This window comes from Pempheris klunzingeri, chromosome 10 (genome assembly GCF_042242105.1).
Source record: "Pempheris klunzingeri isolate RE-2024b chromosome 10, fPemKlu1.hap1, whole genome shotgun sequence".
NCBI classification, from domain to species: domain Eukaryota; kingdom Metazoa; phylum Chordata; class Actinopteri; order Acropomatiformes; family Pempheridae; genus Pempheris; species Pempheris klunzingeri.
Window position 1 is genome coordinate 6213799 of NC_092021.1, and position 20557 is coordinate 6234355.

The window sequence follows — 20557 nt, forward strand, 5'->3', positions numbered from 1 at the left end:
CTGTTTTTACTCAAAACGGACATGAAAGACAGAAACGAGCTGATTGAATTTCATTCAGCACTTCCCATATAACTTTATGAAAAGTAAAAGGAGCAGGTGGAGGCACCGTGGCTTAGTTGGTCAAAGTCCCTGTCTTGTAAACAGGAGATCCTGGGTTCAAATCCCAGCGGTGCCTGCTTTATCTTCCTTTCCAGCACTAATAACCTTCCCAATGTTTGAAATGGCAAGAACCTCATTTGAAACCGATGCAGCAAAAGGCAACCGGACATGAATGTAGCCGGCAGCAGAATGACTTGATACCAATGTTTTTCACCAGAGTACTTGAATGCCTTTGCCAACAGTGGGTGCTGTGGTTTAATTGGTGAAAGTGCCTGCCTTGTAAACGGGAGAGATTTGGTTTGAATCCCAGCCATGCCTTTATGCATCCATGGTAGCCATTACTTATTTAATCCTGGGAGAGGAAAAATGGACCAGGTTTTCGGTAGTTACCTCCAACATCCTATGAACACATCATCTCTAAAGTCTTTCTAAAGTCTATGGACAATGGCGTCTGTCCTGCCAGTGTCTTCGGAAACTGCTATCAGACGCTCCTCTAAACCATGCAATACAAGCAAGCAGTGCTGCCAGGCCCACGTTGGAGTTGAAATCCACTGCTGAAACACAACGAAAAGCCGCCTGACAGCAGAATTGTGATGGATAGGTTCATTGACACTCACAGTGTGTTTGAAACTGCATATAACACGGGAGAGACACTGACCTGAAATGAGCTTTTTTGCATCCACAACCAAGGATTGGCGTTGCAGTCAATGCAGTGACCAAGACCCATGGGACAAAATTCTGGCCTCTATCCGACAAGGGATTGTAGGATTGTAGGACTGGAGTGAAGGATCGGTCCCACTCTTTACAGCCTTAATTGCAACAACAGGACTAGGTTTTGAGGTATCATGGAGCAGAGCTTGGAAGAAGAGGCCACAGCCTTTGTTGAATGCCCACTTTGGGGACTAGGCAAGTCTCTGTGGCGCAATCGGCCAGCGCGCTCGGCTGTTAACCGAGAGGATGGTGGTTCGAGCCCACCCAGGGACGAAAACTTGTTTGCGGCTGTGCAGCAAGAGTTCTGGTCGTGCCCTTGGAACTTGACGTGCTGCCTGGACCTGGCTAGAAGGCCCGAGCTCTTCCTTGTGGCTTCAGAGGTGTTGGCTTTTGTGCTTCTGCTTGCCAGCCTTGAATTGAACAAGGAGTCTTTCAAGGCACTTTGCTGTCAATGTCTTTTTTTGCTTTTTAACTGAAAACGGTAATGAAAGGCAGAACCAAGTTCATGCAATTTCATTCAACTCTTCCTATGTAACTTTGGGAAAAGTGTAAAAGCTGTGGCGCCGTGGCTTAGTTGGTCAAAGTGCCTGTCTAGTAAACAGGAGATCCTGGGTTCAAATCCCAGCGGTGCCTGCTTTATCTTCCTTTCCAGCACTAATAACCTTCCCAATGTCTGAAATGGCAAGAACCTCATTTGAAACCGATGCAGCAAAAGGCAACCGGACATGAATGTAGCCGGCAGCAGAATGACTTGATACCAATGTTTGTCACCAGAGTACTTGAATGCCTTTGCCAACAGTGGGTGCTGTGGTTTATTTGGTGAAAGTGCCTGCCTTGTAAACGGGAGAGATTTGGTTTGAATCCCAGCCATGCCTTTATGCGTCCATGGTAGCCATTACTTATTTAATCCTGGGAGAGGAAAAATGGACCAGGTTTTCGGTAGTTACCTCCAACATCCTATGAACACATCATCTCAGTGGTTTCTAAAGTCTATGGACAATGGCGTCTGTCCTGCCAGTGTCTTCGGAAACTGCTATCAGATGCTCCTCTAAACCATGCAATACAAGCAAGCAGTGCTGCCAGGCCCACGTTGGAGTTGAAATCCACTGCTGAAACACAACGAAAAGCCGCCTGACAGCAGAATTGTGATGGATAGGTTCATTGACACTCACAGTGTGTTTGAAACTGCATATAACATGGGAGAGACACTGACCTGAAATGAGCTTTTTTGCATCCACAACCAAGGATTGGCGTTGCAGTCAATGCAGTGACCAAGACCCATGGGACAAAATTCTGGCCTCTATCCGACAAGGGATTGTAGGATTGTAGGACTGGAGTGAAGGATCGGTCCCACTCTTTACAGCCTTAATTGCAACAACAGGACTAGGTTTTGAGGTATCATGGAGCAGAGCTTGGAAGAAGAGGCCACAGCCTTTGTTGAATGCCCACTTTGGGGACTAGGCAAGTCTCTGTGGCGCAATCGGCCAGCGCGCTCGGCTGTTAACCGAGAGGATGGTGGTTCGAGCCCACCCAGGGACGAAAACTTGTTTGCGGCTGTGCAGCAAGAGTTCTGGTTGTGTCCTTGGAACTTGACGTGCAGCCTGGACCTGGCTAGAAGGCCCGAGCTCTTCCTTGTGGCTTCAGAGGTGTTGGCTTTTGTGCTTCTGCTTGCCAGCCTTGAATTGAACAAGGAGTCTTTCAAGGCACTTTGCTGTCAATGTCTTTTTTTGCTTTTTAACTGAAAACGGTAATGAAAGGCAGAACCAAGGTCATGCAATTTCATTCAACTCTTCCTATGTAACTTTGGGAAAAGTGTAAAAGCTGTGGCGCCGTGGCTTAGTTGGTCAAAGTGCCTGTCTAGTAAACAGGAGATCCTGGGTTCAAATCCCAGCGGTGCCTGCTGATACCTCTTTCTTTTTCCGTTTCCTTGGGCCTGAAACCATGAAAACCTCATTTGAAGTCAATGCAGCACTAAGCAAAGGTCAAAAGGACAAGAATGCAGCCGTCTGCAGAATGACTTTGGTAAGACTTGATGCCAATAGCTTTCACCAGAGTATAGAGCTCTCTGTTTTTACTCAAAACGGACATGAAAGACAGAAACGAGCTGATTGAATTTCATTCAGCACTTCCCATATAACTTTATGAAAAGTAAAAGGAGCAGGTGGAGGCACCGTGGCTTAGTTGGTCAAAGTCCCTGTCTTGTAAACAGGAGATCCTGGGTTCAAATCCCAGCGGTGCCTGCTTTATCTTCCTTTCCAGCACTAATAACCTTCCCAATGTTTGAAATGGCAAGAACCTCATTTGAAACCGATGCAGCAAAAGGCAACCGGACAAGAATGTAGCCGGCAGCAGAATGACTTGATACCAATGTTTTTCACCAGAGTACTTGAATGCCTTTGCCAACAGTGGGTGCTGTGGTTTAATTGGTGAAAGTGCCTGCCTTGTAAACGGGAGAGATTTGGTTTGAATCCCAGCCATGCCTTTATGCGTCCATGGTAGCCATTACTTATTTAATCCTGGGAGAGGAAAAATGGACCAGGTTTTCGGTAGTTACCTCCAACATCCTATGAACACATCATCTCAGTGGTTTCTAAAGTCTATGGACAATGGCGTCTGTCCTGCCAGTGTCTTCGGAAACTGCTATCAGACGCTCCTCTAAACCATGCAATACAAGCAAGCAGTGCTGCCAGGCCCACGTTGGAGTTGAAATCCACTGCTGAAACACAACGAAAAGCCGCCTGACAGCAGAATTGTGATGGATAGGTTCATTGACACTCACAGTGTGTTTGAAACTGCATATAACACGGGAGAGACACTGACCTGAAATGAGCTTTTTTGCATCCACAACCAAGGATTGGCGTTGCAGTCAATGCAGTGACCAAGACCCATGGGACAAAATTCTGGCCTCTATCCGACAAGGGATTGTAGGATTGTAGGACTGGAGTGAAGGATCGGTCCCACTCTTTACAGCCTTAATTGCAACAACAGGACTAGGTTTTGAGGTATCATGGAGCAGAGCTTGGAAGAAGAGGCCACAGCCTTTGTTGAATGCCCACTTTGGGGACTAGGCAAGTCTCTGTGGCGCAATCGGCCAGCGCGCTCGGCTGTTAACCGAGAGGATGGTGGTTCGAGCCCACCCAGGGACGAAAACTTGTTTGCGGCTGTGCAGCAAGAGTTCTGGTCGTGCCCTTGGAACTTGACGTGCTGCCTGGACCTGGCTAGAAGGCCCGAGCTCTTCCTTGTGGCTTCAGAGGTGTTGGCTTTTGTGCTTCTGCTTGCCAGCCTTGAATTGAACAAGGAGTCTTTCAAGGCACTTTGCTGTCAATGTCTTTTTTTGCTTTTTAACTGAAAACGGTAATGAAAGGCAGAACCAAGTTCATGCAATTTCATTCAACTCTTCCTATGTAACTTTGGGAAAAGTGTAAAAGCTGTGGCGCCGTGGCTTAGTTGGTCAAAGTGCCTGTCTAGTAAACAGGAGATCCTGGGTTCAAATCCCAGCGGTGCCTGCTTTATCTTCCTTTCCAGCACTAATAACCTTCCCAATGTCTGAAATGGCAAGAACCTCATTTGAAACCGATGCAGCAAAAGGCAACCGGACATGAATGTAGCCGGCAGCAGAATGACTTGATACCAATGTTTGTCACCAGAGTACTTGAATGCCTTTGCCAACAGTGGGTGCTGTGGTTTATTTGGTGAAAGTGCCTGCCTTGTAAACGGGAGAGATTTGGTTTGAATCCCAGCCATGCCTTTATGCGTCCATGGTAGCCATTACTTATTTAATCCTGGGAGAGGAAAAATGGACCAGGTTTTCGGTAGTTACCTCCAACATCCTATGAACACATCATCTCAGTGGTTTCTAAAGTCTATGGACAATGGCGTCTGTCCTGCCAGTGTCTTCGGAAACTGCTATCAGATGCTCCTCTAAACCATGCAATACAAGCAAGCAGTGCTGCCAGGCCCACGTTGGAGTTGAAATCCACTGCTGAAACACAACGAAAAGCCGCCTGACAGCAGAATTGTGATGGATAGGTTCATTGACACTCACAGTGTGTTTGAAACTGCATATAACACGGGAGAGACACTGACCTGAAATGAGCTTTTTTGCATCCACAACCAAGGATTGGCGTTGCAGTCAATGCAGTGACCAAGACCCATGGGACAAAATTCTGGCCTCTATCCGACAAGGGATTGTAGGATTGTAGGACTGGAGTGAAGGATCGGTCCCACTCTTTACAGCCTTAATTGCAACAACAGGACTAGGTTTTGAGGTATCATGGAGCAGAGCTTGGAAGAAGAGGCCACAGCCTTTGTTGAATGCCCACTTTGGGGACTAGGCAAGTCTCTGTGGCGCAATCGGCCAGCGCGCTCGGCTGTTAACCGAGAGGATGGTGGTTCGAGCCCACCCAGGGACGAAAACTTGTTTGCGGCTGTGCAGCAAGAGTTCTGGTCGTGCCCTTGGAACTTGACGTGCTGCCTGGACCTGGCTAGAAGGCCCGAGCTCTTCCTTGTGGCTTCAGAGGTGTTGGCTTTTGTGCTTCTGCTTGCCAGCCTTGAATTGAACAAGGAGTCTTTCAAGGCACTTTGCTGTCAATGTCTTTTTTTGCTTTTTAACTGAAAACGGTAATGAAAGGCAGAACCAAGTTCATGCAATTTCATTCAACTCTTCCTATGTAACTTTGGGAAAAGTGTAAAAGCTGTGGCGCCGTGGCTTAGTTGGTCAAAGTGCCTGTCTAGTAAACAGGAGATCCTGGGTTCAAATCCCAGCGGTGCCTGCTTTATCTTCCTTTCCAGCACTAATAACCTTCCCAATGTCTGAAATGGCAAGAACCTCATTTGAAACCGATGCAGCAAAAGGCAACCGGACATGAATGTAGCCGGCAGCAGAATGACTTGATACCAATGTTTGTCACCAGAGTACTTGAATGCCTTTGCCAACAGTGGGTGCTGTGGTTTAATTGGTGAAAGTGCCTGCCTTGTAAACGGGAGAGATTTGGTTTGAATCCCAGCCATGCCTTTATGCGTCCATGGTAGCCATTACTTATTTAATCCTGGGAGAGGAAAAATGGACCAGGTTTTCGGTAGTTACCTCCAACATCCTATGAACACATCATCTCAGTGGTTTCTAAAGTCTATGGACAATGGCGTCTGTCCTGCCAGTGTCTTCGGAAACTGCTATCAGACGCTCCTCTAAACCATGCAATACAAGCAAGCAGTGCTGCCAGGCCCACGTTGGAGTTGAAATCCACTGCTGAAACACAACGAAAAGCCGCCTGACAGCAGAATTGTGATGGATAGGTTCATTGACACTCACAGTGTGTTTGAAACTGCATATAACACGGGAGAGACACTGACCTGAAATGAGCTTTTTTGCATCCACAACCAAGGATTGGCGTTGCAGTCAATGCAGTGACCAAGACCCATGGGACAAAATTCTGGCCTCTATCCGACAAGGGATTGTAGGATTGTAGGACTGGAGTGAAGGATCGGTCCCACTCTTTACAGCCTTAATTGCAACAACAGGACTAGGTTTTGAGGTATCATGGAGCAGAGCTTGGAAGAAGAGGCCACAGCCTTTGTTGAATGCCCACTTTGGGGACTAGGCAAGTCTCTGTGGCGCAATCGGCCAGCGCGCTCGGCTGTTAACCGAGAGGATGGTGGTTCGAGCCCACCCAGGGACGAAAACTTGTTTGCGGCTGTGCAGCAAGAGTTCTGGTCGTGCCCTTGGAACTTGACGTGCTGCCTGGACCTGGCTAGAAGGCCCGAGCTCTTCCCTGTGGCTTCAGAGGTGTTGGCTTTTGTGCTTCTGCTTGCCAGCCTTGAATTGAACAAGGAGTCTTTCAAGGCACTTTGCTGTCAATGTCTTTTTTTGCTTTTTAACTGAAAACGGTAATGAAAGGCAGAACCAAGTTCATGCAATTTCATTCAACTCTTCCTATGTAACTTTGGGAAAAGTGTAAAAGCTGTGGCGCCGTGGCTTAGTTGGTCAAAGTGCCTGTCTAGTAAACAGGAGATCCTGGGTTCAAATCCCAGCGGTGCCTGCTGATACTGCTTTCTTTTTCCGTTTCCTTGGGCCTGAAACCATGAAAACCTCATTTGAAGTCAATGCAGCACTAAGCAAAGGTCAAAAGGACAAAAATGCAGCCGTCTGCAGAATGACTTTGGTAAGACTTGATGCCAATAGCTTTCACCAGAGTATAGAGCTCTCTGTTTTTACTCAAAACGGACATGAAAGACAGAAACGAGCTGATTGAAGTTCATTCAGCACTTCCCATATAACTTTATGAAAAGTAAAAGGAGCAGGTGGAGGCACCGTGGCTTAGTTGGTCAAAGTCCCTGTCTTGTAAACAGGAGATCCTGGCTTCAAATCCCAGCGGTGCCTGCTTTATCTTCCTTTCCAGCACTAATAACCTTCCCAATGTTTGAAATGGCAAGAACCTCATTTGAAACCGATGCAGCAAAAGGCAACCGGACATGAATGTAGCCGGCAGCAGAATGACTTGATACCAATGTTTTTCACCAGAGTACTTGAATGCCTTTGCCAACAGTGGGTGCTGTGGTTTAATTGGTGAAAGTGCCTGCCTTGTAAACGGGAGAGATTTGGTTTGAATCCCAGCCATGCCTTTATGCGTCCATGGTAGCCATTACTTATTTAATCCTGGGAGAGGAAAAATGGACCAGGTTTTCGGTAGTTACCTCCAACATCCTATGAACACATCATCTCAGTGGTTTCTTAAGTCTATGGACAATGGCGTCTGTCCTGCCAGTGTCTTCGGAAACTGCTATCAGACGCTCCTCTAAACCATGCAATACAAGCAAGCAGTGCTGCCAGGCCCACGTTGGAGTTGAAATCCACTGCTGAAACACAACGAAAAGCCGCCTGACAGCAGAATTGTGATGGATAGGTTCATTGACACTCACAGTGTGTTTGAAACTGCATATAACACGGGAGAGACACTGACCTGAAATGAGCTTTTTTGCATCCACAACCAAGGATTGGCGTTGCAGTCAATGCAGTGACCAAGACCCATGGGACAAAATTCTGGCCTCTATCCGACAAGGGATTGTAGGATTGTAGGACTGGAGTGAAGGATCGGTCCCACTCTTTACAGCCTTAATTGCAACAACAGGACTAGGTTTTGAGGTATCATGGAGCAGAGCTTGGAAGAAGAGGCCACAGCCTTTGTTGAATGCCCACTTTGGGGACTAGGCAAGTCTCTGTGGCGCAATCGGCCAGCGCGCTCGGCTGTTAACCGAGAGGATGGTGGTTCGAGCCCACCCAGGGACGAAAACTTGTTTGCGGCTGTGCAGCAAGAGTTCTGGTCGTGCCCTTGGAACTTGACGTGCTGCCTGGACCTGGCTAGAAGGCCCGAGCTCTTCCTTGTGGCTTCAGAGGTGTTGGCTTTTGTGCTTCTGCTTGCCAGCCTTGAATTGAACAAGGAGTCTTTCAAGGCACTTTGCTGTCAATGTCTTTTTTTGCTTTTTAACTGAAAACGGTAATGAAAGGCAGAACCAAGTTCATGCAATTTCATTCAACTCTTCCTATGTAACTTTGGGAAAAGTGTAAAAGCTGTGGCACCGTGGCTTAGTTGGTCAAAGTGCCTGTCTAGTAAACAGGAGATCCTGGGTTCAAATCCCAGCGGTGCCTGCTGATACCTCTTTCTTTTTCCGTTTCCTTGGGCCTGAAACCATGAAAACCTCATTTGAAGTCAATGCAGCACTAAGCAAAGGTCAAAAGGACAAGAATGCAGCCGTCTGCAGAATGACTTTGGTAAGACTTGATGCCAATAGCTTTCACCAGAGTATAGAGCTCTCTGTTTTTACCCAAAACGGACATGAAAGACAGAAACGAGCTGATTGAATTTCATTCAGCACTTCCCATATAACTTTATGAAAAGTAAAAGGAGCAGGTGGAGGCACCGTGGCTTAGTTGGTCAAAGTCCCTGTCTTGTAAACAGGAGATCCTGGGTTCAAATCCCAGCGGTGCCTGCTTTATCTTCCTTTCCAGCACTAATAACCTTCCCAATGTTTGAAATGGCAAGAACCTCATTTGAAACCGATGCAGCAAAAGGCAACCGGACAAGAATGTAGCCGGCAGCAGAATGACTTGATACCAATGTTTTTCACCAGAGTACTTGAATGCCTTTGCCAACAGTGGGTGCTGTGGTTTAATTGGTGAAAGTGCCTGCCTTGTAAACGGGAGAGATTTGGTTTGAATCCCAGCCATGCCTTTATGCGTCCATGGTAGCCATTACTTATTTAATCCTGGGAGAGGAAAAATGGACCAGGTTTTCGGTAGTTACCTCCAACATCCTATGAACACATCATCTCAGTGGTTTCTAAAGTCTATGGACAATGGCGTCTGTCCTGCCAGTGTCTTCAGAAACTGCTATCAGACGCTCCTCTAAACCATGCAATACAAGCAAGCAGTGCTGCCAGGCCCACGTTGGAGTTGAAATCCACTGCTGAAACACAACGAAAAGCCGCCTGACAGCAGAATTGTGATGGATAGGTTCATTGACACTCACAGTGTGTTTGAAACTGCATATAACACGGGAGAGACACTGACCTGAAATGAGCTTTTTTGCATCCACAACCAAGGATTGGCGTTGCAGTCAATGCAGTGACCAAGACCCATGGGACAAAATTCTGGCCTCTATCCGACAAGGGATTGTAGGATTGTAGGATTGTAGGACTGGAGTGAAGGATCGGTCCCACTCTTTACAGCCTTAATTGCAACAACAGGACTAGGTTTTGAGGTATCATGGAGCAGAGCTTGGAAGAAGAGGCCACAGCCTTTGTTGAATGCCCACTTTGGGGACTAGGCAAGTCTCTGTGGCGCAATCGGCCAGCGCGCTCGGCTGTTAACCGAGAGGATGGTGGTTCGAGCCCACCCAGGGACGAAAACTTGTTTGCGGCTGTGCAGCAAGAGTTCTGGTCGTGCCCTTGGAACTTGACGTGCTGCCTGGACCTGGCTAGAAGGCCCGAGCTCTTCCTTGTGGCTTCAGAGGTGTTGGCTTTTGTGCTTCTGCTTGCCAGCCTTGAATTGAACAAGGAGTCTTTCAAGGCACTTTGCTGTCAATGTCTTTTTTTGCTTTTTAACTGAAAACGGTAATGAAAGGCAGAACCAAGGTCATGCAATTTCATTCAACTCTTCCTATGTAACTTTGGGAAAAGTGTAAAAGCTGTGGCGCCGTGGCTTAGTTGGTCAAAGTGCCTGTCTAGTAAACAGGAGATCCTGGGTTCAAATCCCAGCGGTGCCTGCTGATACCTCTTTCTTTTTCCGTTTCCTTGGGCCTGAAACCATGAAAACCTCATTTGAAGTCAATGCAGCACTAAGCAAAGGTCAAAAGGACAAGAATGCAGCCGTCTGCAGAATGACTTTGGTAAGACTTGATGCCAATAGCTTTCACCAGAGTATAGAGCTCTCTGTTTTTACTCAAAACGGACATGAAAGACAGAAACGAGCTGATTGAATTTCATTCAGCACTTCCCATATAACTTTATGAAAAGTAAAAGGAGCAGGTGGAGGCACCGTGGCTTAGTTGGTCAAAGTCCCTGTCTTGTAAACAGGAGATCCTGGGTTCAAATCCCAGCGGTGCCTGCTTTATCTTCCTTTCCAGCACTAATAACCTTCCCAATGTTTGAAATGGCAAGAACCTCATTTGAAACCGATGCAGCAAAAGGCAACCGGACAAGAATGTAGCCGGCAGCAGAATGACTTGATACCAATGTTTGTCACCAGAGTACTTGAATGCCTTTGCCAACAGTGGGTGCTGTGGTTTAATTGGTGAAAGTGCCTGCCTTGTAAACGGGAGAGATTTGGTTTGAATCCCAGCCATGCCTTTATGCGTCCATGGTAGCCATTACTTATTTAATCCTGGGAGAGGAAAAATGGACCAGGTTTTCGGTAGTTACCTCCAACATCCTATGAACACATCATCTCAGTGGTTTCTAAAGTCTATGGACAATGGCGTCTGTCCTGCCAGTGTCTTCGGAAACTGCTATCAGACGCTCCTCTAAACCATGCAATACAAGCAAGCAGTGCTGCCAGGCCCACGTTGGAGTTGAAATCCACTGCTGAAACACAACGAAAAGCCGCCTGACAGCAGAATTGTGATGGATAGGTTCATTGACACTCACAGTGTGTTTGAAACTGCATATAACACGGGAGAGACACTGACCTGAAATGAGCTTTTTTGCATCCACAACCAAGGATTGGCGTTGCAGTCAATGCAGTGACCAAGACCCATGGGACAAAATTCTGGCCTCTATCCGACAAGGGATTGTAGGATTGTAGGACTGGAGTGAAGGATCGGTCCCACTCTTTACAGCCTTAATTGCAACAACAGGACTAGGTTTTGAGGTATCATGGAGCAGAGCTTGGAAGAAGAGGCCACAGCCTTTGTTGAATGCCCACTTTGGGGACTAGGCAAGTCTCTGTGGCGCAATCGGCCAGCGCGCTCGGCTGTTAACCGAGAGGATGGTGGTTCGAGCCCACCCAGGGACGAAAACTTGTTTGCGGCTGTGCAGCAAGAGTTCTGGTCGTGCCCTTGGAACTTGACGTGCTGCCTGGACCTGGCTAGAAGGCCCGAGCTCTTCCTTGTGGCTTCAGAGGTGTTGGCTTTTGTGCTTCTGCTTGCCAGCCTTGAATTGAACAAGGAGTCTTTCAAGGCACTTTGCTGTCAATGTCTTTTTTTGCTTTTTAACTGAAAACGGTAATGAAAGGCAGAACCAAGGTCATGCAATTTCATTCAACTCTTCCTATGTAACTTTGGGAAAAGTGTAAAAGCTGTGGCGCCGTGGCTTAGTTGGTCAAAGTGCCTGTCTAGTAAACAGGAGATCCTGGGTTCAAATCCCAGCGGTGCCTGCTGATACCTCTTTCTTTTTCCGTTTCCTTGGGCCTGAAACCATGAAAACCTCATTTGAAGTCAATGCAGCACTAAGCAAAGGTCAAAAGGACAAGAATGCAGCCGTCTGCAGAATGACTTTGGTAAGACTTGATGCCAATAGCTTTCACCAGAGTATAGAGCTCTCTGTTTTTACTCAAAACGGACATGAAAGACAGAAACGAGCTGATTGAATTTCATTCAGCACTTCCCATATAACTTTATGAAAAGTAAAAGGAGCAGGTGGAGGCACCGTGGCTTAGTTGGTCAAAGTCCCTGTCTTGTAAACAGGAGATCCTGGGTTCAAATCCCAGCGGTGCCTGCTTTATCTTCCTTTCCAGCACTAATAACCTTCCCAATGTTTGAAATGGCAAGAACCTCATTTGAAACCGATGCAGCAAAAGGCAACCGGACAAGAATGTAGCCGGCAGCAGAATGACTTGATACCAATGTTTGTCACCAGAGTACTTGAATGCCTTTGCCAACAGTGGGTGCTGTGGTTTAATTGGTGAAAGTGCCTGCCTTGTAAACGGGAGAGATTTGGTTTGAATCCCAGCCATGCCTTTATGCGTCCATGGTAGCCATTACTTATTTAATCCTGGGAGAGGAAAAATGGACCAGGTTTTCGGTAGTTACCTCCAACATCCTATGAACACATCATCTCAGTGGTTTCTAAAGTCTATGGACAATGGCGTCTGTCCTGCCAGTGTCTTCAGAAACTGCTATCAGACGCTCCTCTAAACCATGCAATACAAGCAAGCAGTGCTGCCAGGCCCACGTTGGAGTTGAAATCCACTGCTGAAACACAACGAAAAGCCGCCTGACAGCAGAATTGTGATGGATAGGTTCATTGACACTCACAGTGTGTTTGAAACTGCATATAACACGGGAGAGACACTGACCTGAAATGAGCTTTTTTGCATCCACAACCAAGGATTGGCGTTGCAGTCAATGCAGTGACCAAGACCCATGGGACAAAATTCTGGCCTCTATCCGACAAGGGATTGTAGGATTGTAGGACTGGAGTGAAGGATCGGTCCCACTCTTTACAGCCTTAATTGCAACAACAGGACTAGGTTTTGAGGTATCATGGAGCAGAGCTTGGAAGAAGAGGCCACAGCCTTTGTTGAATGCCCACTTTGGGGACTAGGCAAGTCTCTGTGGCGCAATCGGCCAGCGCGCTCGGCTGTTAACCGAGAGGATGGTGGTTCGAGCCCACCCAGGGACGAAAACTTGTTTGCGGCTGTGCAGCAAGAGTTCTGGTCGTGCCCTTGGAACTTGACGTGCTGCCTGGACCTGGCTAGAAGGCCCGAGCTCTTCCTTGTGGCTTCAGAGGTGTTGGCTTTTGTGCTTCTGCTTGCCAGCCTTGAATTGAACAAGGAGTCTTTCAAGGCACTTTGCTGTCAATGTCTTTTTTTGCTTTTTAACTGAAAACGGTAATGAAAGGCAGAACCAAGTTCATGCAATTTCATTCAACTCTTCCTATGTAACTTTGGGAAAAGTGTAAAAGCTGTGGCACCGTGGCTTAGTTGGTCAAAGTGCCTGTCTAGTAAACAGGAGATCCTGGGTTCAAATCCCAGCGGTGCCTGCTGATACCTCTTTCTTTTTCCGTTTCCTTGGGCCTGAAACCATGAAAACCTCATTTGAAGTCAATGCAGCACTAAGCAAAGGTCAAAAGGACAAGAATGCAGCCGTCTGCAGAATGACTTTGGTAAGACTTGATGCCAATAGCTTTCACCAGAGTATAGAGCTCTCTGTTTTTACCCAAAACGGACATGAAAGACAGAAACGAGCTGATTGAATTTCATTCAGCACTTCCCATATAACTTTATGAAAAGTAAAAGGAGCAGGTGGAGGCACCGTGGCTTAGTTGGTCAAAGTCCCTGTCTTGTAAACAGGAGATCCTGGGTTCAAATCCCAGCGGTGCCTGCTTTATCTTCCTTTCCAGCACTAATAACCTTCCCAATGTTTGAAATGGCAAGAACCTCATTTGAAACCGATGCAGCAAAAGGCAACCGGACAAGAATGTAGCCGGCAGCAGAATGACTTGATACCAATGTTTGTCACCAGAGTACTTGAATGCCTTTGCCAACAGTGGGTGCTGTGGTTTAATTGGTGAAAGTGCCTGCCTTGTAAACGGGAGAGATTTGGTTTGAATCCCAGCCATGCCTTTATGCGTCCATGGTAGCCATTACTTATTTAATCCTGGGAGAGGAAAAATGGACCAGGTTTTCGGTAGTTACCTCCAACATCCTATGAACACATCATCTCAGTGGTTTCTAAAGTCTATGGACAATGGCGTCTGTCCTGCCAGTGTCTTCGGAAACTGCTATCAGACGCTCCTCTAAACCATGCAATACAAGCAAGCAGTGCTGCCAGGCCCACGTTGGAGTTGAAATCCACTGCTGAAACACAACGAAAAGCCGCCTGACAGCAGAATTGTGATGGATAGGTTCATTGACACTCACAGTGTGTTTGAAACTGCATATAACACGGGAGAGACACTGACCTGAAATGAGCTTTTTTGCATCCACAACCAAGGATTGGCGTTGCAGTCAATGCAGTGACCAAGACCCATGGGACAAAATTCTGGCCTCTATCCGACAAGGGATTGTAGGATTGTAGGACTGGAGTGAAGGATCGGTCCCACTCTTTACAGCCTTAATTGCAACAACAGGACTAGGTTTTGAGGTATCATGGAGCAGAGCTTGGAAGAAGAGGCCACAGCCTTTGTTGAATGCCCACTTTGGGGACTAGGCAAGTCTCTGTGGCGCAATCGGCCAGCGCGCTCGGCTGTTAACCGAGAGGATGGTGGTTCGAGCCCACCCAGGGACGAAAACTTGTTTGCGGCTGTGCAGCAAGAGTTCTGGTCGTGCCCTTGGAACTTGACGTGCTGCCTGGACCTGGCTAGAAGGCCCGAGCTCTTCCTTGTGGCTTCAGAGGTGTTGGCTTTTGTGCTTCTGCTTGCCAGCCTTGAATTGAACAAGGAGTCTTTCAAGGCACTTTGCTGTCAATGTCTTTTTTTGCTTTTTAACTGAAAACGGTAATGAAAGGCAGAACCAAGGTCATGCAATTTCATTCAACTCTTCCTATGTAACTTTGGGAAAAGTGTAAAAGCTGTGGCGCCGTGGCTTAGTTGGTCAAAGTGCCTGTCTAGTAAACAGGAGATCCTGGGTTCAAATCCCAGCGGTGCCTGCTGATACCTCTTTCTTTTTCCGTTTCCTTGGGCCTGAAACCATGAAAACCTCATTTGAAGTCAATGCAGCACTAAGCAAAGGTCAAAAGGACAAGAATGCAGCCGTCTGCAGAATGACTTTGGTAAGACTTGATGCCAATAGCTTTCACCAGAGTATAGAGCTCTCTGTTTTTACTCAAAACGGACATGAAAGACAGAAACGAGCTGATTGAATTTCATTCAGCACTTCCCATATAACTTTATGAAAAGTAAAAGGAGCAGGTGGAGGCACCGTGGCTTAGTTGGTCAAAGTCCCTGTCTTGTAAACAGGAGATCCTGGGTTCAAATCCCAGCGGTGCCTGCTTTATCTTCCTTTCCAGCACTAATAACCTTCCCAATGTTTGAAATGGCAAGAACCTCATTTGAAACCGATGCAGCAAAAGGCAACCGGACAAGAATGTAGCCGGCAGCAGAATGACTTGATACCAATGTTTGTCACCAGAGTACTTGAATGCCTTTGCCAACAGTGGGTGCTGTGGTTTAATTGGTGAAAGTGCCTGCCTTGTAAACGGGAGAGATTTGGTTTGAATCCCAGCCATGCCTTTATGCGTCCATGGTAGCCATTACTTATTTAATCCTGGGAGAGGAAAAATGGACCAGGTTTTCGGTAGTTACCTCCAACATCCTATGAACACATCATCTCAGTGGTTTCTAAAGTCTATGGACAATGGCGTCTGTCCTGCCAGTGTCTTCAGAAACTGCTATCAGACGCTCCTCTAAACCATGCAATACAAGCAAGCAGTGCTGCCAGGCCCACGTTGGAGTTGAAATCCACTGCTGAAACACAACGAAAAGCCGCCTGACAGCAGAATTGTGATGGATAGGTTCATTGACACTCACAGTGTGTTTGAAACTGCATATAACACGGGAGAGACACTGACCTGAAATGAGCTTTTTTGCATCCACAACCAAGGATTGGCGTTGCAGTCAATGCAGTGACCAAGACCCATGGGACAAAATTCTGGCCTCTATCCGACAAGGGATTGTAGGATTGTAGGACTGGAGTGAAGGATCGGTCCCACTCTTTACAGCCTTAATTGCAACAACAGGACTAGGTTTTGAGGTATCATGGAGCAGAGCTTGGAAGAAGAGGCCACAGCCTTTGTTGAATGCCCACTTTGGGGACTAGGCAAGTCTCTGTGGCGCAATCGGCCAGCGCGCTCGGCTGTTAACCGAGAGGATGGTGGTTCGAGCCCACCCAGGGACGAAAACTTGTTTGCGGCTGTGCAGCAAGAGTTCTGGTCGTGCCCTTGGAACTTGACGTGCTGCCTGGACCTGGCTAGAAGGCCCGAGCTCTTCCTTGTGGCTTCAGAGGTGTTGGCTTTTGTGCTTCTGCTTGCCAGCCTTGAATTGAACAAGGAGTCTTTCAAGGCACTTTGCTGTCAATGTCTTTTTTTGCTTTTTAACTGAAAACGGTAATGAAAGGCAGAACCAAGGTCATGCAATTTCATTCAACTCTTCCTATGTAACTTTGGGAAAAGTGTAAAAGCTGTGGCGCCGTGGCTTAGTTGGTCAAAGTGCCTGTCTAGTAAACAGGAGATCCTGGGTTCAAATCCCAGCGGTGCCTGCTGATACCTCTTTCTTTTTCCGTTTCCTTGGGCCTGAAACCATGAAAACCTCATTTGAAGTCAATGCAGCACTAAGCAAAGGTCAAAAGGACAAGAATGCAGCCGTCTGCAGAATGACTTTGGTAAGACTTGATGCCAATAGCTTTCACCAGAGTATAGAGCTCTCTGTTTTTACTCAAAACGGACATGAAAGACAGAAACGAGCTGATTGAATTTCATTCAGCACTTCCCATATAACTTTATGAAAAGTAAAAGGAGCAGGTGGAGGCACCGTGGCTTAGTTGGTCAAAGTCCCTGTCTTGTAAACAGGAGATCCTGGGTTCAAATCCCAGCGGTGCCTGCTTTATCTTCCTTTCCAGCACTAATAACCTTCCCAATGTTTGAAATGGCAAGAACCTCATTTGAAACCGATGCAGCAAAAGGCAACCGGACAAGAATGTAGCCGGCAGCAGAATGACTTGATACCAATGTTTTTCACCAGAGTACTTGAATGCCTTTGCCAACAGTGGGTGCTGTGGTTTAATTGGTGAAAGTGCCTGCCTTGTAAACGGGAGAGATTTGGTTTGAATCCCAGCCATGCCTTTATGCGTCCATGGTAGCCATTACTTATTTAATCCTGGGAGAGGAAAAATGGACCAGGTTTTCGGTAGTTACCTCCAACATCCTATGAACACATCATCTCAGTGGTTTCTAAAGTCTATGGACAATGGCGTCTGTCCTGCCAGTGTCTTCAGAAACTGCTATCAGACGCTCCTCTAAACCATGCAATACAAGCAAGCAGTGCTGCCAGGCCCACGTTGGAGTTGAAATCCACTGCTGAAACACAACGAAAAGCCGCCTGACAGCAGAATTGTGATGGATAGGTTCATTGACACTCACAGTGTGTTTGAAACTGCATATAACACGGGAGAGACACTGACCTGAAATGAGCTTTTTTGCATCCACAACCAAGGATTGGCGTTGCAGTCAATGCAGTGACCAAGACCCATGGGACAAAATTCTGGCCTCTATCCGACAAGGGATTGTAGGATTGTAGGATTGTAGGACTGGAGTGAAGGATCGGTCCCACTCTTTACAGCCTTAATTGCAACAACAGGACTAGGTTTTGAGGTATCATGGAGCAGAGCTTGGAAGAAGAGGCCACAGCCTTTGTTGAATGCCCACTTTGGGGACTAGGCAAGTCTCTGTGGCGCAATCGGCCAGCGCGCTCGGCTGTTAACCGAGAGGATGGTGGTTCGAGCCCACCCAGGGACGAAAACTTGTTTGCGGCTGTGCAGCAAGAGTTCTGGTCGTGCCCTTGGAACTTGACGTGCTGCCTGGACCTGGCTAGAAGGCCCGAGCTCTTCCTTGTGGCTTCAGAGGTGTTGGCTTTTGTGCTTCTGCTTGCCAGCCTTGAATTGAACAAGGAGTCTTTCAAGGCACTTTGCTGTCAATGTCTTTTTTTGCTTTTTAACTGAAAACGGTAATGAAAGGCAGAACCAAGGTCATGCAATTTCATTCAACTCTTCCTATGTAACTTTGGGAAAAGTGTAAAAGCTGTGGCGCCGTGGCTTAGTTGGTCAAAGTGCCTGTCTAGTAAACAGGAGATCCTGGGTTCAAATCCCAGCGGTGCCTGCTGATACCTCTTTCTTTTTCCGTTTCCTTGGGCCTGAAACCATGAAAACCTCATTTGAAGTCAATGCAGCACTAAGCAAAGGTCAAAAGGACAAGAATGCAGCCGTCTGCAGAATGACTTTGGTAAGACTTGATGCCAATAGCTTTCACCAGAGTATAGAGCTCTCTGTTTTTACTCAAAACGGACATGAAAGACAGAAACGAGCTGATTGAATTTCATTCAGCACTTCCCATATAACTTTATGAAAAGTAAAAGGAGCAGGTGGAGGCACCGTGGCTTAGTTGGTCAAAGTCCCTGTCTTGTAAACAGGAGATCCTGGGTTCAAATCCCAGCGGTGCCTGCTTTATCTTCCTTTCCAGCACTAATAACCTTCCCAATGTTTGAAATGGCAAGAACCTCATTTGAAACCGATGCAGCAAAAGGCAACCGGACAAGAATGTAGCCGGCAGCAGAATGACTTGATACCAATGTTTGTCACCAGAGTACTTGAATGCCTTTGCCAACAGTGGGTGCTGTGGTTTAATTGGTGAAAGTGCCTGCCTTGTAAACGGGAGAGATTTGGTTTGAATCCCAGCCATGCCTTTATGCGTCCATGGTAGCCATTACTTATTTAATCCTGGGAGAGGAAAAATGGACCAGGTTTTCGGTAGTTACCTCCAACATCCTATGAACACATCATCTCAGTGGTTTCTAAAGTCTATGGACAATGGCGTCTGTCCTGCCAGTGTCTTCGGAAACTGCTATCAGACGCTCCTCTAAACCATGCAATACAAGCAAGCAGTGCTGCCAGGCCCACGTTGGAGTTGAAATCCACTGCTGAAACACAACGAAAAGCCGCCTGACAGCAGAATTGTGATGGATAGGTTCATTGACACTCACAGTGTGTTTGAAACTGCATATAACACGGGAGAGACACTGACCTGAAATGAGCTTTTTTGCATCCACAACCAAGGATTGGCGTTGCAGTCAATGCAGTGACCAAGACCCATGGGACAAAATTCTGGCCTCTATCCGACAAGGGATTGTAGGATTGTAGGACTGGAGTGAAGGATCGGTCCCACTCTTTACAGCCTTAATTGCAACAACAGGACTAGGTTTTGAGGTATCATGGAGCAGAGCTTGGAAGAAGAGGCCACAGCCTTTGTTGAATGCCCACTTTGGGGACTAGGCAAGTCTCTGTGGCGCAATCGGCCAGCGCGCTCGGCTGTTAACCGAGAGGATGGTGGTTCGAGCCCACCCAGGGACGAAAACTTGTTTGCGGCTGTGCAGCAAGAGTTCTGGTCGTGCCCTTGGAACTTGACGTGCTGCCTGGACCTGGCTAGAAGGCCCGAGCTCTTCCTTGTGGCTTCAGAGGTGTTGGCTTTTGTGCTTCTGCTTGCCAGCCTTGAATTGAACAAGGAGTCTTTCAAGGCACTTTGCTGTCAATGTCTTTTTTTGCTTTTTAACTGAAAACGGTAATGAAAGGCAGAACCAAGGTCATGCAATTTCATTCAACTCTTCCTATGTAACTTTGGGAAAAGTGTAAAAGCTGTGGCGCCGTGGCTTAGTTGGTCAAAGTGCCTGTCTAGTAAACAGGAGATCCTGGGTTCAAATCCCAGCGGTGCCTGCTGATACCTCTTTCTTTTTCCGTTTCCTTGGGCCTGAAACCATGAAAACCTCATTTGAAGTCAATGCAGCACTAAGCAAAGGTCAAAAGGACAAGAATGCAGCCGTCTGCAGAATGACTTTGGTAAGACTTGATGCCAATAGCTTTCACCAGAGTATAGAGCTCTCTGTTTTTACTCAAAACGGACATGAAAGACAGAAACGAGCTGATTGAATTTCATTCAGCACTTCCCATATAACTTTATGAAAAGTAAAAGGAGCAGGTGGAGGCACCGTGGCTTAGTTGGTCAAAGTCCCTGTCTTGTAAACAGGAGATCCTGGGTTCAAATCCCAGCGGTGCCTGCTTTATCTTCCTTTCCAGCACTAATAACCTTCCCAATGTTTGAAATGGCAAGAACCTCATTTGAAACCGATGCAGCAAAAGGCAACCGGACAAGAATGTAGCCGGCAGCAGAATGACTTGATACCAATGTTTGTCACCAGAGTACTTGAATGCCTTTGCCAACAGTGGGTGCTGTGGTTTAATTGGTGAAAGTGCCTGCCTTGTAAACGGGAGAGATTTGGTTTGAATCCCAGCCATGCCTTTATGCGTCCATGGTAGCCATTACTTATTTAATCCTGGGAGAGGAAAAATGGACCAGGTTTTCGGTAGTTACCTCCAACATCCTATGAACACATCATCTCAGTGGTTTCTAAAGTCTATGGACAATGGCGTCTGTCCTGCCAGTGTCTTCGGAAACTGCTATCAGACGCTCCTCTAAACCATGCAATACAAGCAAGCAGTGCTGCCAGGCCCACGTTGGAGTTGAAATCCACTGCTGAAACACAACGAAAAGCC

At 47.1% G+C, this 20557-nt stretch overlaps 37 non-coding genes across 37 annotated transcripts; all 37 read left to right on the forward strand.

Moving 5' to 3' along the window:
• Nucleotides 1-101: 101 nt before the first annotated feature.
• trnat-ugu (transfer RNA threonine (anticodon UGU)) lies at nt 102-175 on the forward strand. The gene has a single exon. It is a non-coding gene; the product is annotated as a tRNA-Thr (tRNA).
• An 834-nt stretch (nt 176-1009) lies between these two features.
• On the forward strand, nt 1010-1083 carry trnan-guu (transfer RNA asparagine (anticodon GUU)). Its single transcript has one exon. It is a non-coding gene; the product is annotated as a tRNA-Asn (tRNA).
• A 286-nt stretch (nt 1084-1369) lies between these two features.
• trnat-agu (transfer RNA threonine (anticodon AGU)) lies at nt 1370-1443 on the forward strand. Its single transcript has one exon. It is a non-coding gene; the product is annotated as a tRNA-Thr (tRNA).
• Nucleotides 1444-2275: 832 nt separating this feature from the next.
• On the forward strand, nt 2276-2349 carry trnan-guu (transfer RNA asparagine (anticodon GUU)). Its single transcript has one exon. It is a non-coding gene; the product is annotated as a tRNA-Asn (tRNA).
• Nucleotides 2350-2635: 286 nt separating this feature from the next.
• Nucleotides 2636-2709, forward strand: trnat-agu (transfer RNA threonine (anticodon AGU)). The gene has a single exon. It is a non-coding gene; the product is annotated as a tRNA-Thr (tRNA).
• Nucleotides 2710-2976: 267 nt separating this feature from the next.
• Nucleotides 2977-3050, forward strand: trnat-ugu (transfer RNA threonine (anticodon UGU)). Its single transcript has one exon. It is a non-coding gene; the product is annotated as a tRNA-Thr (tRNA).
• Nucleotides 3051-3882: 832 nt separating this feature from the next.
• Nucleotides 3883-3956, forward strand: trnan-guu (transfer RNA asparagine (anticodon GUU)). The gene has a single exon. It is a non-coding gene; the product is annotated as a tRNA-Asn (tRNA).
• Nucleotides 3957-4242: 286 nt separating this feature from the next.
• Nucleotides 4243-4316, forward strand: trnat-agu (transfer RNA threonine (anticodon AGU)). Its single transcript has one exon. It is a non-coding gene; the product is annotated as a tRNA-Thr (tRNA).
• Nucleotides 4317-5148: 832 nt separating this feature from the next.
• trnan-guu (transfer RNA asparagine (anticodon GUU)) lies at nt 5149-5222 on the forward strand. Its single transcript has one exon. It is a non-coding gene; the product is annotated as a tRNA-Asn (tRNA).
• Nucleotides 5223-5508: 286 nt separating this feature from the next.
• trnat-agu (transfer RNA threonine (anticodon AGU)) lies at nt 5509-5582 on the forward strand. Its single transcript has one exon. It is a non-coding gene; the product is annotated as a tRNA-Thr (tRNA).
• Nucleotides 5583-6414: 832 nt separating this feature from the next.
• trnan-guu (transfer RNA asparagine (anticodon GUU)) lies at nt 6415-6488 on the forward strand. Its single transcript has one exon. It is a non-coding gene; the product is annotated as a tRNA-Asn (tRNA).
• Nucleotides 6489-6774: 286 nt separating this feature from the next.
• Nucleotides 6775-6848, forward strand: trnat-agu (transfer RNA threonine (anticodon AGU)). Its single transcript has one exon. It is a non-coding gene; the product is annotated as a tRNA-Thr (tRNA).
• Nucleotides 6849-7115: 267 nt separating this feature from the next.
• Nucleotides 7116-7189, forward strand: trnat-ugu (transfer RNA threonine (anticodon UGU)). Its single transcript has one exon. It is a non-coding gene; the product is annotated as a tRNA-Thr (tRNA).
• Nucleotides 7190-8021: 832 nt separating this feature from the next.
• trnan-guu (transfer RNA asparagine (anticodon GUU)) lies at nt 8022-8095 on the forward strand. The gene has a single exon. It is a non-coding gene; the product is annotated as a tRNA-Asn (tRNA).
• A 286-nt stretch (nt 8096-8381) lies between these two features.
• On the forward strand, nt 8382-8455 carry trnat-agu (transfer RNA threonine (anticodon AGU)). Its single transcript has one exon. It is a non-coding gene; the product is annotated as a tRNA-Thr (tRNA).
• Nucleotides 8456-8722: 267 nt separating this feature from the next.
• Nucleotides 8723-8796, forward strand: trnat-ugu (transfer RNA threonine (anticodon UGU)). Its single transcript has one exon. It is a non-coding gene; the product is annotated as a tRNA-Thr (tRNA).
• Nucleotides 8797-9636: 840 nt separating this feature from the next.
• On the forward strand, nt 9637-9710 carry trnan-guu (transfer RNA asparagine (anticodon GUU)). The gene has a single exon. It is a non-coding gene; the product is annotated as a tRNA-Asn (tRNA).
• A 286-nt stretch (nt 9711-9996) lies between these two features.
• On the forward strand, nt 9997-10070 carry trnat-agu (transfer RNA threonine (anticodon AGU)). The gene has a single exon. It is a non-coding gene; the product is annotated as a tRNA-Thr (tRNA).
• Nucleotides 10071-10337: 267 nt separating this feature from the next.
• On the forward strand, nt 10338-10411 carry trnat-ugu (transfer RNA threonine (anticodon UGU)). Its single transcript has one exon. It is a non-coding gene; the product is annotated as a tRNA-Thr (tRNA).
• An 832-nt stretch (nt 10412-11243) lies between these two features.
• trnan-guu (transfer RNA asparagine (anticodon GUU)) lies at nt 11244-11317 on the forward strand. Its single transcript has one exon. It is a non-coding gene; the product is annotated as a tRNA-Asn (tRNA).
• A 286-nt stretch (nt 11318-11603) lies between these two features.
• On the forward strand, nt 11604-11677 carry trnat-agu (transfer RNA threonine (anticodon AGU)). The gene has a single exon. It is a non-coding gene; the product is annotated as a tRNA-Thr (tRNA).
• A 267-nt stretch (nt 11678-11944) lies between these two features.
• On the forward strand, nt 11945-12018 carry trnat-ugu (transfer RNA threonine (anticodon UGU)). The gene has a single exon. It is a non-coding gene; the product is annotated as a tRNA-Thr (tRNA).
• An 832-nt stretch (nt 12019-12850) lies between these two features.
• On the forward strand, nt 12851-12924 carry trnan-guu (transfer RNA asparagine (anticodon GUU)). The gene has a single exon. It is a non-coding gene; the product is annotated as a tRNA-Asn (tRNA).
• A 286-nt stretch (nt 12925-13210) lies between these two features.
• On the forward strand, nt 13211-13284 carry trnat-agu (transfer RNA threonine (anticodon AGU)). The gene has a single exon. It is a non-coding gene; the product is annotated as a tRNA-Thr (tRNA).
• Nucleotides 13285-13551: 267 nt separating this feature from the next.
• On the forward strand, nt 13552-13625 carry trnat-ugu (transfer RNA threonine (anticodon UGU)). The gene has a single exon. It is a non-coding gene; the product is annotated as a tRNA-Thr (tRNA).
• An 832-nt stretch (nt 13626-14457) lies between these two features.
• trnan-guu (transfer RNA asparagine (anticodon GUU)) lies at nt 14458-14531 on the forward strand. Its single transcript has one exon. It is a non-coding gene; the product is annotated as a tRNA-Asn (tRNA).
• A 286-nt stretch (nt 14532-14817) lies between these two features.
• trnat-agu (transfer RNA threonine (anticodon AGU)) lies at nt 14818-14891 on the forward strand. Its single transcript has one exon. It is a non-coding gene; the product is annotated as a tRNA-Thr (tRNA).
• Nucleotides 14892-15158: 267 nt separating this feature from the next.
• Nucleotides 15159-15232, forward strand: trnat-ugu (transfer RNA threonine (anticodon UGU)). The gene has a single exon. It is a non-coding gene; the product is annotated as a tRNA-Thr (tRNA).
• Nucleotides 15233-16064: 832 nt separating this feature from the next.
• Nucleotides 16065-16138, forward strand: trnan-guu (transfer RNA asparagine (anticodon GUU)). The gene has a single exon. It is a non-coding gene; the product is annotated as a tRNA-Asn (tRNA).
• A 286-nt stretch (nt 16139-16424) lies between these two features.
• On the forward strand, nt 16425-16498 carry trnat-agu (transfer RNA threonine (anticodon AGU)). Its single transcript has one exon. It is a non-coding gene; the product is annotated as a tRNA-Thr (tRNA).
• Nucleotides 16499-16765: 267 nt separating this feature from the next.
• Nucleotides 16766-16839, forward strand: trnat-ugu (transfer RNA threonine (anticodon UGU)). The gene has a single exon. It is a non-coding gene; the product is annotated as a tRNA-Thr (tRNA).
• An 840-nt stretch (nt 16840-17679) lies between these two features.
• On the forward strand, nt 17680-17753 carry trnan-guu (transfer RNA asparagine (anticodon GUU)). The gene has a single exon. It is a non-coding gene; the product is annotated as a tRNA-Asn (tRNA).
• A 286-nt stretch (nt 17754-18039) lies between these two features.
• trnat-agu (transfer RNA threonine (anticodon AGU)) lies at nt 18040-18113 on the forward strand. The gene has a single exon. It is a non-coding gene; the product is annotated as a tRNA-Thr (tRNA).
• A 267-nt stretch (nt 18114-18380) lies between these two features.
• Nucleotides 18381-18454, forward strand: trnat-ugu (transfer RNA threonine (anticodon UGU)). The gene has a single exon. It is a non-coding gene; the product is annotated as a tRNA-Thr (tRNA).
• Nucleotides 18455-19286: 832 nt separating this feature from the next.
• Nucleotides 19287-19360, forward strand: trnan-guu (transfer RNA asparagine (anticodon GUU)). The gene has a single exon. It is a non-coding gene; the product is annotated as a tRNA-Asn (tRNA).
• Nucleotides 19361-19646: 286 nt separating this feature from the next.
• trnat-agu (transfer RNA threonine (anticodon AGU)) lies at nt 19647-19720 on the forward strand. The gene has a single exon. It is a non-coding gene; the product is annotated as a tRNA-Thr (tRNA).
• Nucleotides 19721-19987: 267 nt separating this feature from the next.
• On the forward strand, nt 19988-20061 carry trnat-ugu (transfer RNA threonine (anticodon UGU)). The gene has a single exon. It is a non-coding gene; the product is annotated as a tRNA-Thr (tRNA).
• Nucleotides 20062-20557: the final 496 nt, after the last annotated feature.